Source organism: Balaenoptera acutorostrata, chromosome 12 (genome assembly GCF_949987535.1).
Source record: "Balaenoptera acutorostrata chromosome 12, mBalAcu1.1, whole genome shotgun sequence".
NCBI lineage: Eukaryota > Metazoa > Chordata > Mammalia > Artiodactyla > Balaenopteridae > Balaenoptera > Balaenoptera acutorostrata.
The window spans coordinates 31,142,064-31,158,505 of NC_080075.1; the positions used below are offsets into that span (position 1 = coordinate 31,142,064).

The window sequence follows — 16,442 nt, forward strand, 5'->3', positions numbered from 1 at the left end:
GTGTTATCACATACTATTTTTATATACCATATTTTGTCACTCTTAATCTGATCTTTTTGTCTTAGAGTTACAGTTAAATATGTTCCCTTATTACTTCCAGTCTTTTTTGTTGAAGTTTCTCTTGTCATTTAGTTTGGTTGGAGTTTTTCTCTACCAGTTACCTTCAGAAGGACTTATATAAACAATAATTTTTGAGTTATTGTATATTCAGAATGGCTGCTCTGTAGACTGTACATTCAAAGGACAGCTTCATTGAACTTAAAACTTTTGACTCATATTTTGTTTCCCTGAGTATTGTCTTCTGGTGTTCAGTATTGTAGAAAGGTCTGATGGCTGCTGAATTTTCTTTTCCTGATTATTGACTTCTTCTTTTTTTTTCTTTTGCTGTCTTTTGGTTCTTCTTTTTCTAATCTATAGGAATTACTCTAAGGATTACCACATGCATCTTTGACTCATTAAAGTATAATATAAATTAATTCTTTTATCACTTCCTTGACACTACTAGGACCATATAACACTTTGTTTTCATTTACCCTTTCCCATCTGTTAATCTATTGCTGTCATGAATTTTAATTTTATATGTCATTTAGTGCCCCCAAGACATTATATTTATTATTTTGTAGAGTCAGCGTTCATTTATGTTAACCCCTTTTTGGTTTCCTACATTTCTGTGCTTTATTCTGAGATTACTTTCTTTTTGCATGAAGAACTCTCTTTAGCATTTCTTTGAATGCAAGCCTAATACTGACACATTCTCTTATTTTTTTGCTTGTTTGTATGAAAAGTGTCTTTATTTTACCTTAATTCTTTTGAAATTGTGGTAAAACATACATAACAAAATTTACCATTTTAACCATCTTTAAGTGTACAGTTTAATGGCATTAAGTATATTCACATTATTGTGCAATCATCACCATCATCCATCTTCAGAATTTTCATAATGTTCCCAAACTGAAACTCTGTGCCCATTAAACAATAACTTCTCATTCTCCCCTTTCCCTTCTCCTGGCAGCCACTATTCTACTTCCTGTCTCTATAAATCTGACCCTTCTGAGTACTTCATATATGTGGAGTCATACAGTATTTGTCCTTTTGTGACTGGCTTATTTCACTTAGGATAACGTCTTCAGGGTTCATCCATGTTGTAGCATGTGTCAGAATTTCCTTCTTTTTTTAAGGCTGAATAATATTCCATTGTATGTGTACCACATTTTGTTTATCCATTCATCCTTCAATGAACATTTGAATTGCTTCCTCCTTTTGGCTGTTGTGAATAATGCTGCTATGAACATAGATGTATAAATATTTCTTTGAGTCCCTGATTTCACTTTTTTTGGGTATGTACCCAGAAGTAGAATTGCTGGATTATATGGTAAATTATTTTTAATTTTTTGAGGAACTGCCAAACTGTTTTCCGTAGTGGATGTACCATTTTACATTGCCTGCCTTAATTTTTAAGGGACTTTTTTTTTTTAAACTAGTTTTAGATTCTAGGCTGGCAGTTTATTTTTTTCAGCACTTTACTGTATAATTCAATTGTTGTTTGACATATATTTCCTGTTAAAAAGTTAGCTCTTAATCTTAACGTTGTTCCTTTAATATTTTTTACTATGTTTTTGGTTTTCTGCAGTTTTACTATGAGGTGCTTAGGTATAGTTTTCTTTGTATTTATCCTGTCGGGTTTGTAGAGCTTGAAACTGTGGATTGATGTCTTTCATTAGTTTCGGGAAATAGTTGACTATGATGTTTTAAATATTGCTATTCCCCCATTATAGAAAGACTAGACCTCTTTCTGCAGAGTCACAAATTTAAAACTATTTTCCTAGTAACACTAAGATATTGTTTTCTTCTTTTACTCACATTCTTGCAGGAGAATATAGTGAGTACTCCAGAGGCTATATGATATGTGAAGACAGTCATTGTTTTAATGGCTAATGTAATATATGCGTGTGTATTCTTATGTTTAAATTCTTATTCAGCTTTAATTTTTAATGTGATAAATGTCAATAAATATAACCACATGTACAAAAGTTCTTGGGGAACTCCATATTTTTTAAGAGTATGAAAATATCCTTAAGCCAAACAGTTTGAGAACTGCTGGGGTAGGCATTTTGACTCTATCCCATATATTTCATATTTTTTTATAGTCTTCTGTATTTTATATATTTTTATTTTCCTCTTTATGCTTTTTTTTTAAATGGGAAGAGTATTCATTTTAATTATGCTCCAAGGTGTTACAGAGCTAGATTAACAAATTTCAGTCAGTATAAAATAGATTTATTATCAATATTCAGTCATAATATAACCCAGGTAAATGAATCATTACTTTATACAAGGCTCAGATGTTTAAAATCTATCTTAACTTTACACATGTACTATAAAATGATAAATACTTAAAATGACAATGCAAGGGAAAATATTATAAAAATACAATTGTTGTAGACCCTTGTATGAAAGTTCTTTAAAGTTCTGCCTTAAGGAATAATACCATGCTGCATATCAGAACCAAAAATAAAGTATTTTCCTTGAGATTATGCTCAGCGATATACTGGATGCACTCTAAAATACCATGCCTGACAAGAATCAAAAGAGACAAGGCCGTCAATAATGTTGAGAGAAAAAAAAAGAGAGAGGAGTAATCAATTGTCATATGCTGATTTCTGCTGGAATGGCCTCTTTAAACAATTTATAGCATTGTGGAAGAACTGAAAAAGAAGGGGACCAGTCTCAGCTTTATATAAAGGATTTCCAAATCAGCACAAACTCAGACAATGTTAAAAGGTACTGTTCCCAGTACTCTCCACTCTTCAACCCTTTTGCATGGACTCCTCATCCTAAGTCCATGTTTCTTCTCTAATTTCTTCCTACGGGCTTACCAAACACACTTTCTGTTTTCTATTATCCAACATGCAAACCAAAAGGCATTAAGCAAAACAATATCTGTCAGTCAAGTCAGTTCTAAAGACACCAGTTTTGGTTTAGGTATTAATCATGAGATTTACGCATAACCATCCTTCTTCCACACACACTCCCACCTCCCCTTACATATTGACTCCATCCTAAACTGTGAAGCAATATGAAGTTTTAAGATTTTTTTTTTTTTCCTTCATCAGTGATTTGCCTGTTGCCGAGCTGCTTGGTTGGCAGCAATATCAGGAGCTGTTTGGAATGCTTGGTCAGAATAGATAAGGATGTGATCAGTGAATTACTGTAACCTATCAAAGTGAGCTTCTACAGGCAGACATGAAGAATTTACCTTTAGACTTCTCGCACTCATTTCAGAAGGGAGAAAATGTGTCTTAAAAGGGAAAGGAAAAAGATTAGTTAAAGAAATATAGCAAAATATTAATACTGTAGTAATAGGAAAGGGAATGCTTATAGCCAACCTACATCGTGGGGAAGTTTCTGGCATAAAAATCAAACTTTCTCTCCCATTACTCTTTGCACAAGATTAACAGTTGATTTACATCAAGAGGTGCAGAAAGCCATTAAACACTTTCTTCAAAGGTAGGGAATTTCTTTTTGAAATGAGCATTAGAGAAAGGAGGAAAAGGTAGGGAAAGCTCAGTCAAAGAGGTCCTCAAACATGCGTTGTCCCATTGCTATGTACGCTTCCTTTTCATCTGGTGTCATTTGGGCCACCAGCTCTGGCTTCTGGCTCACTTCACTGTAGGAGAATGGACGGCCAGCCACCATGACAGTGGGGTCGTCTGCTCCTTCCTCAAATTCATCCTCCTCCTCATCCTCTTCCCCATGATGTGCAGCCACAGCTGCCGCACGGGGTGGAGAGTCATTGTCTCACTCACTGGTCTCACTCACAGAGTCACTGCCATTGGCAGTGGTCACAGGAGCAGCTGCCCCCACTGAGCCTGCTGTGGCAGAGGGGGTCTTCTTCTCATGAATGAGCAGTGCTCGCGTGACCTCCTCATTATCATCTGGCCCGCACGGCCTTCCTTACGCTCCTGAAACGAGTCTGTATCTAAGCCACCTTCCTTCATCTCTTCAGAACTATATGCTCCTTGGAGAGTGCTCTCTCTTAACCAAATAGTTCTCTCTTTGGCAGATTTTCCCTCCAGTGAAACTCGAAGAAGATCGTCTTGGTCATCCATGTTAATGACAACATTCTGAGTGTATAAGTCCTCATAAGAGGGGCCTTGGTGGCCCATGCTTCCTGGTGGTGCCCACCTGCCAGGCCAGCAGCTGCAGCAGCAGTTGCTGCACGGTCCTTGCTCTGTTTCAGGGCTGGTATTTCTGTGGGTTCTGGCTCAAGTATTTCATAGGCCAGGTTCACATCCTCCGTCTCTCAAAGCAAAGCATAAATGGGCTCAGTTTGTTCATTAAACCTTGCCAAAAGTGTGTGTGCATCTTTTTTGGGCATTGCTGATTCATCTTCTTCTACCTCTGTGTGGCAGAAAATACAGCGGAAAGTTCCTGTCATGGGATCAAAGAGCTGATTATCTTCTAAATCTGTAAAAGTACTACTGCAGATGGGACATTTGAAGGAGGCCCAGTTGGTGAAATCTCTCTCATCAGTTTCAGTCCTCCTTCGCATGTGGTCCAATTTATATTTTACCACATTAACAAGAGTACGATAATTGATAAAGTAGTGGTTGTGGTGAGTGGTTTTCCCATCTGCAGTAGTCTCCACCCTCATTCTGCACTTGATGAATTTGTCTCCCTTTAAATTATTCAAGACTGATCGAAGTTGCTTCTGATCAAACTTGAGCAGCTCCAGCATGTCCTCCTCTTTCACACAGAGGTTTCAGATCAAGATGTCCAAGGCCAAAGCATGCTCAATGCCATAAAATCCCCGGATCACATACTTGGCTAACTGCTTCAATGCTGCAGGAACCTCGGTGAGGACATCTGGATCTGCCATCTTTAGCAGCAAACTTCAACTTTAAATGTACTGGCCAAAGCACATCCTGCATGGGGAGGGCACTGTGCCACATCATTCAGCCTGTTACCTTTGCCTGAAACACCTTAGGGGACCCAGAGCGAATCCTTGAACACGCCCACTACAGCTTCACTCAGCGCCTCCACTACTGGCTTAAACGAGCCATGCCACTTGTGTGACAAAGAGAACGCCCTATTCCTGCGGCCAGCTTTAGAAACCACGTGCTACTTTCCTCTTTATGCTTTAATCTGGATATTTTCTATTAATTTATCTTCACTAATCTCCTCTTGCTGATAAAGCATCTATGGAACTCTTAATTTTAAAAATTACATTTTCACTTCTGAATTTTCTCAATTTTTAAATAGCATAGATTTCAAGGCTCTGGTGAATTTTGCATCTTTCTATTTTGTTCATCTTTTTCCTTTTTTTTTTCCTTATTAATCATAGACATTTCAAAGTCCTTTTTTCATAATTTCAATATCTGGATCATCTGTGGATCTTGATTTTCAGTTATGTGGTCCTCTCCCTTGGCATGCTTGGTAATTTTGGACTGCATGGAGATAAAAAACTCATGGAGGTTCTGGGTAACCTTCTCTTCCGTAAGAGAAGGTTAAACTACCCCCAACCCCGTCTTTTTCGGTAAGGTGGATAGAGTGGCAGTGATCTGAATCCAGTCAGGGACAGAACTATGGCTATCTCTGGTTCAGTACAGCCTTTTGCTATAGTCCTTCACATTTTCCAAACAGCCTTGGAGTGATGATTAGGGCCCCTTTCCTCAGGTGGACACTGCATTCTAATCTTTACTCCATACCTCAAGACTACCTAAAACTCTGTTCTGCTTCTCAGAGGCTTTTTGCTTGTCGTCTTAGCCTCTTGCCTGCTGTAGGTTAAGAATTCAGTGCATGTATTGAGGGAAAAACAGAAGAGTGTTGTGTTTTTTACCATTTTTCCTCTCTAGGATCTTTACCTCTTGTCTCTAATTTATGTCACTTCAGTGCCACAAAACTGTCAAAAGCTGATTTCTCTACCTTTTCTGCTTGATTCCTATACTGGAAACTTAGCCTCTTGTGTGCAGACTTGGCAAATATCTTGGGAAAAAGTGACTAAAGAATGTTGGCACACCCCTTCTCATTCTTCCCCTGGTCTCCAGCATTTTGTTCCCTTAATTTCTGATCATCTTAGCAGCTCTGTAAGTCAACCAAGAAAGAGCATCAAAAATAGGTATGCAGAAAGCCTGGATAGGTGTCAGTTCAGATTGGAGCAGGGGAAATGGGAGCATCAAGAGAGAGTTTTCCAGAAAAAGGTGGGGATTCCAATAAGAAAGGAATGGTAATCTTGGTGTACTACCTGGCTTAAAAGTGAAGAATATTTATATAGTTGAACTAATACAAATGTTGTTTATTGGTTTTAAAGACAAAATACTGGTAAACCATAAAAGACAAGTATGATTCTGGAACAGAATATATATGTTACTAACCCAACCCAGTCAATGTAAAATTCACTTCAGCAGTTGGAAGAAAGTGAGGAAAAGAAATGAAGAGAAAGTAAGGGAGAGCTAATGCCTCACTTTGCACAATTAGGGGGTCAAGGTAGTCATAGATAATGATGTAAGAAATAAAAGCATAAGTATATTATTAAGAAATAAAAGTACAGTATTAAGCATAGTATATTAAATTACAGAAATAACCTTTAGAAAAACTAAAAGTGGTATAAGTATGTTGAGAGGAGAGGGAGGGGGAATGATATGGTATGATGAGGTAAATCTGCTCTGATTATAGGAGAAAGACAATATCTAAACTGATTTTAAAAAAAGCAATATTATTATATGTTTTACAGATATGGGCTTACCTCCACAAAATTAAGAACCAGAAACATTTTAAAAAGCTCCAAGTGGTTTTCTCTGGAATATTAAAATGGAAATCCAAGAAGCTTAAAGATCCTCAAGCAGGGTAAACACAAGCAACAAAACTACACCAAGGCACCACAAAAGGAATCACAACAATAGCTCAAAAGATGGGAAGGGGGAAACGGAAGTATACTTAATTAGTTAGAAAGAAAGCAGGAAAAGAGGAAATCATTTACATTAATATAATTACCTATTTGACTAGGTTTAAGTCTGTTATCTTGCTATTTATTATTCATTTGTCCCATCTGTTCTTTGTCCCTTTTTTTCTCTTTTCTTACTCTCCTTAACTAAATTAGATTAACTGAATATATTTTAGGATTCAATTTTCCCCCACTATTGTCTTATTCAGTATACCTTTTTGTTATATATATATTTTAGTGGTTGCTGTACGGTTCACAATATGCATCTTTAACTTATTACATTTGCTATTGCCTGAATGTTTTGTGTCCCTTCAAAATTCATATGTTGATACCTTACCCCCCCCCACTCCCCCTGCCAATGTGATGATATTAGGAGGTGGGGCCTTTGGGAGTTAATTAATTCATGAGGAAGTCATGAGAGTGGAGCCCTCTTGAAAGGGATTTGTGCCCTTGTAAGAAGAGACATGAGAGCTTGCTCTCTCTCTCTCTCTCTCTGTTCTCTGCAATGTGAGGATACAGTGAGAAGATGACTGTCTGGTAAACCAGGAAACTGGCCCTCACCAAACGCTGGATATACTGTGCTTTGATCTTGGACTTCTCAGCCTGCTGAACTGTGAGAAATAAATTTTTATTAAGCCACTCAGTCTATGTAATTTGTTATAGCAGCCTGAACTGATTAAGACAACAGTTTGCCTTCAAATGATATTATACCTATTCATGTATAACATAAGATCCTTGTAACAGTATACTTTCATTTCCCCCCATTGACCTTTGAGTTATAGTTAGCATGTATTTTACTTCTACATATGTTATGAATTCCACAATTCATTGCTATTATTTTTGCTTTAAACTTTCAGTTATCTTTTAGATAAATTTAAAAAATGATAAAAATCTTTATTTTATCATTTCCTATGCTCTGTATTCCCTTGTATAGATCCATATTTTGACCTGATTTTATTTCTTTTCACCTAAGGAACTTACTTTAATGTTTCTCGTAGTGCAGGCATGCTGGTAACAACTTCTCTAAGATTTTGTCTGAAAAAAAAATCTTTGTCCTTAGGTTTTGGAGAATATGTTTGCTGGCTATAGAATTCTAGGTCTACAATTTTTCCTTCAGCACTTTGGAGATATCTTTCCATTGTCTTCTTGCTTACATAATTTGGATGACAAATCTGCAGTCATTTTGTTTGTTTGTTTGTGTTCTTTTTTCCCTCCTCTGTATCCTTTTAAGTTTTTTTTTTTTTCCTCCTTTTTCTTTTACTGGTTTTCAGCAACTCCAAGAAGCCTTTTCTGATTAATCCAATTCCACAGCGAACATTGTGTTTTTATAATGCTGTACAGATTTAGGTGTACAGATTTAAGTGTACAGATTTAACCATTATATTAATTTCTATACAGATTTATAATTTATAATTACCTTCAATTGTGTTTCCTTGTGCCTTTCTTATTATAGTATGTGCTTCCTCAAAGGGAAACATTCTTGTCTTCATTTTAGTAAATTCTCAATAAATGCTTACTAAGTGAGCCTATGATGGTAAAATGTCCAAACCACCTGGTATAGCCAGTTTTCTTAAGTTTCTGAGAAAACAGTTTCTGTTTAACTTGATGTGGTCATTTTATTTTATTATTTGGTTATTTTATTACTTAGTAGTCAAATTTCTCTTGCCTCTTAAAAGTTTATTTCTTCTGGTTTAGTGTATCATGAACATTTAAAAAAATTGCTCCCATTTCCCCTCATTAAGTAAACAATCAAGTTACTCCTTAGATTGGAGAACTGGAGTGTGATAGTGATATTCCATAGCTTTTGGAGAGTGACCTAAACGTAACCCTCTGGAGAAGTAATTTACTGGTAAGCAATATTTGTTTCTTCAGTGATGTTTGGGGCCATATTAGATTGTCATTTTGTTGACTGAGAATTGACCTGTGTAGGGTGTCAGATTCTCCAAAGAAGTTATATGATCTAGACCAGATTAACTGATAATATATAATTGATGATAGATAAGTAGTGAAAATATGCATTAGGCCTCAGGTAGATATCTAACGAATTATATAACAAACTTTAATCATAGGGTCATTTCTGAAAGCCAGGCAATTTACTTTTCCCAGTTACCCATTGTAAATTACTTAATTCCTTGTATTGAACCAATCATTTGGCTTTAGTGACCTCTGTTTTCAGAAAAATGTCTCTTAACATGTTAAGCTAGTCTGTCTCCAGTCTTTTTTTTTATGGTGTGAGTTTTGCTATCACTCATTCTGTTAAATTTTATTTTGATTGTTTTAGAACCATTTTTCCATGTAAGTCCATATAGATCAAGGTTGTTTCAGATCTTTTTTTATCTTTCAAAGTATTAAAAATAAGATCATTTTAGTGTCATTTATGTAGTTGAACATATATTTTATTTCTTGGTCTAGGTATAAAGTAAATTTATTGACTATAGTGGGTACTAAGATGACTCCATGCAGAAGGAGTTAATGACAGAAGTAAAGTCTTAATCAAAGACAATGACCAGCATTTAAACTAGCCCTATCTTGGAACACAAAGGACTGTATAGCAAGGCTGACTGTGATATGCCAGGGCAATGTTTTGGGAGTATGATCCAGATCATTGGTTCTGGATGCTGACATTTGAAAATGATTTCTTGATGGTGCCTATGTGACCTTGGAATTATGAATTGTCTTAGAATTTCTTTTCAAGGGAAGGAAGCATATAAACGGGAGGGTAAACAAGTATTTTGTTAATAATTTGCTGTAAAGATGGTTTATTACAGTTTAATATTAAACAGCTCAGGAGGCCTAAAATTTATCTCACTTGGTTCTGACTGGTGTTTCTTGCTGACACATGGTGTGAATCAACTGTCCTTCCAACTTGAAAAAGCAGAGAGCTCGCTGACACAACTCCTTTGTTCTAGGGAATTGTTTCCACTGTGCCTTCAAAAAGGAGGGACATTAAAAGCTTTGGCTCATAGCAAGTTCTCTCCAAGTTGGACACAGTTGGGGGGCTGAATCTTGGCTAAAGAAAGTGGGGTTGGTGATTTCTTTTGTATCCTGGATTTTTTTTTTTTTTTTTGAAATTGAACATTTACTTTTTCAAGCTTTCTACTTGACCTTATGTGATTAACAGTTCTTCCTTCCCCCTTAAAATGGAACCAGAAAATCTCACATGTGCTGGTGTTTTCCAGGGTTCTCCTTTCTTAGGTCCTAGAGTTGCTTGGGTGTCTGCCCTTCCTCATAGTTGAGTTTTCTTTTGTGAAAATATTCATGTGCCTACTTAACAAAGCAAAACATGAACATGGAAGGTTTAATGACAAAATTATGTCTCAAAAGATCTCAGAAGACTGGAAAAAGGATTATAATTGTAATAGGTAGTAAGTAGTAGATTCAGAATATCAACTGAATGAGTATAGCAATGTATTATAAAAACAAATTAAAAGATTTTATGTGACTTTAAGCTCAATGTACAGTATGATATAACTGCCAGAAACACTAAAGCATTAGGCTGTTTTAATAAGGCCGAGTAACAAAGTTAAAGGAGATGAGTCTTATTTTCCTGGTTTGACCATGTTTGATCTGAAAATTGCTTATATTTATAGCGTACTTTCTGTGTGCCATGTACTGTTTTGAATGCTTTACTTACATTATGCCATTTAATCTTTACACAGCAACTGTATGAAATGGTTGTTATTATTATCTACATTTTACAGACGTGGAAACTAAAGTATAGAGAAGTTTAATAACTTTCCCAAGGTCACAAAATTAATAACCAAGACTTGAATCCAGGAAGTTTGACTTTGAAGCCTGTGCTCTTGACTACTGTACTACACTGACTGTTTTGTTGCATTTTAAGAATGTTGACTACTAGAATGTGTCCAGAGGGTAAAAGCCTGAGTTGAAAGGCTGTATGTAGAATAGTTGAATAATTTGGATTGTTGAGTCTGGAGAAGGGAAAGGAGGGACCAAGAACTCGTTTTTGGTGGTCCTTTGAGGGCAAAAATAAGATAAATGGTGAAAATTATAGGAAGGCAAATTTTATTTTTTATAAGAACTTTGCAACAGCTATTGAAATGGGATTGGTTGCCTTGTAATGAACTTCCCTTTACCAGAGATGTTTCAGTGGGAGCTAGACAAGTATGTGATAGAGATGTTTAAAAAAAATTGAACTTGTATCTGCGAATTAAGGCCAGTCATTTCTGAGGTTCCTTTTTTCTGTACATTTCTGTATTTCCATATTAAAGAGAGATCTTTAAAATGGCCTAGTGTATACTGTCCTTAAGCAAATGCTTCTGTGAAAAAAAGGCACAGTATTGATTCCTAATGGAAACATGGTGTGAGAGGAGGGGTGGGTCCTCATTTATTTTCGTCTAAAACATGAAGGGTTTTTTGTAAATAGCTTTATGATATTGGTAGGGAGTTCTTTGCATATCATGTTAGTGGTATAGGAAACAACAGAAAATGGCTTACTTTTCCAATTCACAAATCAAGTTACTTAAATCGAGTAATAGATCAGAGTTTCCATGGTAATAACCATTGAGGCTCCCCTCTTCCCCTCCCATTTGAAGGATCATGAAAGAACATTAATTGGTGAGGTTCATAGTTGCTATGGAAGGGCTCTAGGAAACTGCTGTGTGAGTTTTCAAATAAAAAATTTCGGGGTATCAAATATATGTATGTTTTAAATACATTTTGAAGTTATGATCAGTAATGAGAAGGTTAGAATATAGAAGAGATACTGAATTTTAAAAATTCCAGAATTCCCTGGCAGTCCATTGATTAGGACTCCACGCTTCCATTGCAGAGGGGCATGGGTTCGACCCCTGCTTGGGGAACTTAGATTCCACAAGCTGCGGCAGTGTGACCAAAAAAAAAAAAAAAAAAATTCCGAGCAGTGGTGATTGCTTCTTGGGTTTGTAGGTGATAGATTGTGAGAAGAAATTCTTCTCTATATTTTTACATAATTGTTTTTGAATAATTATTAAAAACTAGGCCCCAGGTTACTCTGAAGTGTTTGTTCTTGTTTGGTTTTTAATTTTAATTAGTATTTTATTGAGCATCTACTATGAACCAGGTACTATTCTAGACTTTTAAAAATGCACTTCCTTTTTTCAATTATAAAAGCAATACATGTTTAAGAAAATAAAAAGTTAGAAAAGTAGAAAGAAGAAAGTCACAATTGCCTTATTCAAACATGCCATTTGTATTATTTGTATTATTTTGGTGATTTTCTCCTCTGCCTTCTCCCTCTTGTGCTCATCTTCCTCTCTCCTGTTTTCCTTTTCTTCCCTCTCATCCTTTTTCTTTCATCTTTTCCTTGATATAACTGTAGCAACCTGGGGAAGGTAGATGTTTTTGTGTACTGGCAATGTCAGAAAGGTTGCTTCATGTGTGAAATGACGATAATGGTAAGTACTCCAGTAGGATTATTTTTGAGCAATAAGTGAGTTAGTGTATGTAAAATGTTCAGCAGAGGGCTTGGTACATTATTTTTAAAATGCTTATGTTTACTGTTATAATTTTGAGCTGGATTTATCCTTTAATGTTCCAGGTGATATCGGTATAGTAAGATTTCCTAGACTGAGTTGCTGGGTGGTTGAATGATTGGCCTCTAATTTTCTTTGCTTTTCTTATGAGTTGGTACTATACGTAACTTTCCCCCCTCATGTTCTTGAGCCATCATTACAAACTCAGACTTGCACCTCAGAGTTTTTTCAAAACCATGATCAGGTATAAATCAACTTAGCTGTTCCATATGATGTGTGGTAGGATTTCTCTGCATACCCCTATGATAACCATTTAATAGAACACTTGATCCAGGTCAAAATAGAGTAATGAAAAGTTGCTAAATAGCAGGACATTTAACATTGCCCTTTGTTCAGCTCTCCGTGACTGTACATTATGGTGTCTAGTCTGGGTATGAGACTAATGTTTATCATTATGGTACAGAATTCTTGACTACTTTTATGTTCTACCAAATACAAATCTTTAACAGACTCCACACTGCCCTCCCCCTTAAAAATGACAGACTTTGCCAACAAATTTTTTTCTCTCCTTTGAGAGTTAGCTTGGTAATTTGGAGCATATAACCATGATGTTTGGGAGCTGTTTCCATTGTTGCAGTCTGATTGTCCATGGTTTAATCATCAGTAGTTAAGAAGGAAAGCAAAAAATGGCTCCAGGCTGCAGAGTACCATAAAAACTTTCCACCTGGAAGCAATTTTTTTCTAAAAGCCCTTAGGGACTGCTGTCACCCTTCCCCTTCTATTGGCAACAAGGGCCAGAAATACCAGTTCCCTTCAGAGCCAGGTCTTGTTGCAATTTAATCATCTTCCTTTTCCTAGCTTCCAGAGAAGGTTTGAGGAGAGCTAGGGAAATAAATTATTCCCAGACACTTCTACAGTAGATTTCCTTGAACCTTCTAAGTTCCTTCTTCCTCTAATTCCTTCCTTTTCTATTTAGCATTTTAGCTGAAGTACAAATTATTTGCACTGCTAGAACTTGAATTTACTTTTGAAGCAAGAATGTTTATTATTAACTCTAGTGCTTGTCTTTGGAGAAAGTCTAAATGTTGAAACATTTTTGGGCACTGCTTTAGGCCCTTTGTCACTTTATAATGTCTTCTCTGTGGGAGGTGGGCATTGTTCCAGGTGTAAACCCTCAAGGAACTCATGGTCCTGTAGGGAATATAGACATGTAAATAAATCATTACTGTGTAGAGTGCTCAGTGTAGTACCCTTTCAAAAATATGAACAAATAAACATTTCAAAACAAAAGTACCAATTCAGCTTTCCATCAGTGAATGTCATTAGTGGTGGTGCCCATTAATTTCTAGGATATTATTATGCATTTGTTCAAGAACTTAAGGGCAAAACAGGATGATAGTACTTCTGGTGAAATTTACCTCAAATCACACATGGTTTCATAGGTTCAAGGATGGTTCAGATTTGCAGTGTCAAAATGAGAGCCAGGTGGTAAATGAGGATACTGTGACTGTAAAGGGGTACCACGTATCTTATATGACTTCTTATCAAGGATAGGTCTAGGTGTTTTAACAGAATTTGTTTCTTCATTTTTTTAAAATAGAATTTTAAATATATTTCTTAAAAATAGGCTATTACATGCTGTAACAGGTTTTTTTTTTTTTTTTTTAAAGTTCTCTCTCTTCTTTTTTTTTTTTTTTTTTTTTAAGGATTTTCTTATTTATTTATTTATTTATTTATTTATTTTTGGCTGTGTTGGGTCTTCGGTTCGTGCGAGGGCTTTCTCCAGTTGCGGCAAGCGGGGGCCACTCTTCATCGCGGTGCGGGGACCGCTCTTCATCGCGGTGCGCGGGCCTTTCTCTATCGCGGCCCCTCCCGTCGCGGGGCACAGGCTCCAGACGCGCAGGCTCAGCAATTGTGGCTCACGGGCCCAGCTGCTCCGTGGCATGTGGGATCTTCCCAGACCAGGGCTCGAACCCGTGTCCCCTGCATTAGCAGGCAGATTCTCAACCACTGCGCCACCAGGGAAGCCCAGGTTTTTTTTTTTTAACATCTTTATTGGAGTATAATTGCTTTACAATGGTGTGTTAGTTTCTGCTTTATAACAAAGTGAATCAGTTATACATATACTTATGTTCCCATATCTCTTCCCGCTTGCATCTCCCTCCCTCCCACCCTCCCTATCCCACCCCTCTAGGTGTTCACAAAGCACCGAGCTGATCTCCCTGTGCTATGTGGCTGCTTCCCACTAGCTATCTATTTTATGTTTGGTAGTGTATATATGTCCATGCCACTCTCTCACTTTGTCCCAGCTTACCCTTCCCCCTCCCCGTGTCCTCAAGTCCATTCTCTAGTAGGTCTGTGTCTTTATTCCCGTCTTGCCCCTAGGTTCTTCATGACCATTTTTTTTTCTCTTAGATTCCATATATATGTGTTAGCATACGGTATTTGTTTTTCTCTTTCTGACTTACTTCACTCTGTATGACAGACTCTGGGTCCATCCACCTCACTACAAATAACTCAATTTCGTTTCTTTTTATGGCTGAGTAATATTCCATTGTATATATGTGCCACATCTTCTTTATCCATTCTTCTGTCGATGGACATGTAGGTTGCTTCCATGTCCTGTCTATTGTAAATAGAGCTGCAATGAACATTTTGGTACATGACTCTTTTTGAATTATGGTTTTCTCAGGGTATATGCCCAGTAGTGGGATTGCTGGGTCATATGGTAGTTCTATTTTTAGTTTTTTAAGGAACTTCCATGCTGTTCTCTATAGTGGCTGTATCAATTTACATTCCCACCAACAGTGCAAGAGGGTTCCCTTTTCTCCACACCCTCTCCAGCATTTATTGTTTGTAGATTTTTTGATGTAACAGGTTTTTAATGTAGTTGAAGTTGGCTTCTTTTGGGAAAAGATGCCTAATATCAGCATATCAGTAAGTAGGAGAAAAGTAACCTTCAGTATGAATATTCAAAGAATGGACTCACAATCCTATTTGGTGTAAATGTCTCCAGAGAGTGCAAGCTTAAATTCTTGCTGGTTTTATGAACAGTTTCTTAGGTTCTGCCTAGTTTGTAAGGAGGGGAGTTTCTATATCAGGGTATGGTAGTAGTAGGAAGGGAGTGTTAGTAGTTTTAGTAGTAGGGATGTATTATGAGCTGAATCTTGAAGGATGAAGAGGAGTTTCCCAGATAAAGTGATAGTAAGGAGATTGTAGGTAGAGGGACTACATAGCACACTCAAGGAACTTCAAGTAGAGTTGTAGAGTGAGTGTGGGGAGTATTCAGAGATAAATCTGTACATGGAGGGGCCTTACATACTATGCTAGGGACTTTGGACTTGATCCTGAGGCAGGACTTAACCCTAAATTGTGGTGTGCGTGTGTTTGTGTGTGTGTGTGGTGTGTGTGTGTTTCATGATCATATTTCATTTAAAGAAGATTACTGTGAGAGAAGTATCGAACATGGATTTTTAGGGAAATAAGGAGAGGGAGGTGAAAACAATTGCTTGGAGGAGAGATAATGACGCAGGGCAAGGCAGTAGCAGAGGAGGATAGAGAGGAAGAAAAGCATAGAAAAGCTATTATGGAATTAGATAGGGAGGCCTTAGTGATTGATTAGTTGGAGGGAGGTGTGAGGTGGAGTGAGGCGTCAAAGTTAACTTATGTATTTCTAGTGTCGGTAACTGGGTGGCTCTGGTTGTTTCAATTGAGATGGTAAATATAGGAGGGATGTGCAGGTTTGGGTAGAAAAGTTAATGATTTTAACCTTTGACATGCACTGTTTGAGATGTGTTTGAGGATGAATGGTGGTTGAATATTCAGGTTTATAGGATTTGAAGGATATGCTTTGTTATTGATTTGGGAACCAAAGATGTTTAATTAACAGTGAAAGCTGAAGTATTGGGGATATCTCTGAGGGAGTATGAAGAATGAGAAGAGATGAAGTCCAAGCAGGTATTGAGGGCCAGAAGGACGAAGAATTATTGGAGACTGAGAAGGGGAATGTAATAGAAACCCTGGGA

At 36.9% G+C, this 16,442-nt stretch overlaps 1 protein-coding gene and 1 pseudogene across 3 annotated transcripts in view; one reads left to right on the forward strand and one right to left on the reverse strand.

The window, feature by feature from the left end:
- EXOC6B (exocyst complex component 6B) overlaps positions 1-16,442 on the forward strand; it is a 731,430-nt gene that overhangs the window by 59,878 nt on the left and 655,110 nt on the right. The window contains exon 1 of one of the 3 annotated variants that reach the window (XM_057558141.1): positions 6,826-6,846. The exons of the other annotated variants lie outside the window; for them this stretch is intronic. The gene's annotated coding sequence lies outside the window, so the exon portion shown is untranslated. Of the gene's footprint in view, positions 1-6,825; positions 6,847-16,442 lie in introns of those variants that run through there. 3 annotated transcript variants of the gene reach the window in all.
- LOC103007653 (general transcription factor IIE subunit 1-like) lies at positions 3,565-4,879 on the reverse strand (annotated as a pseudogene).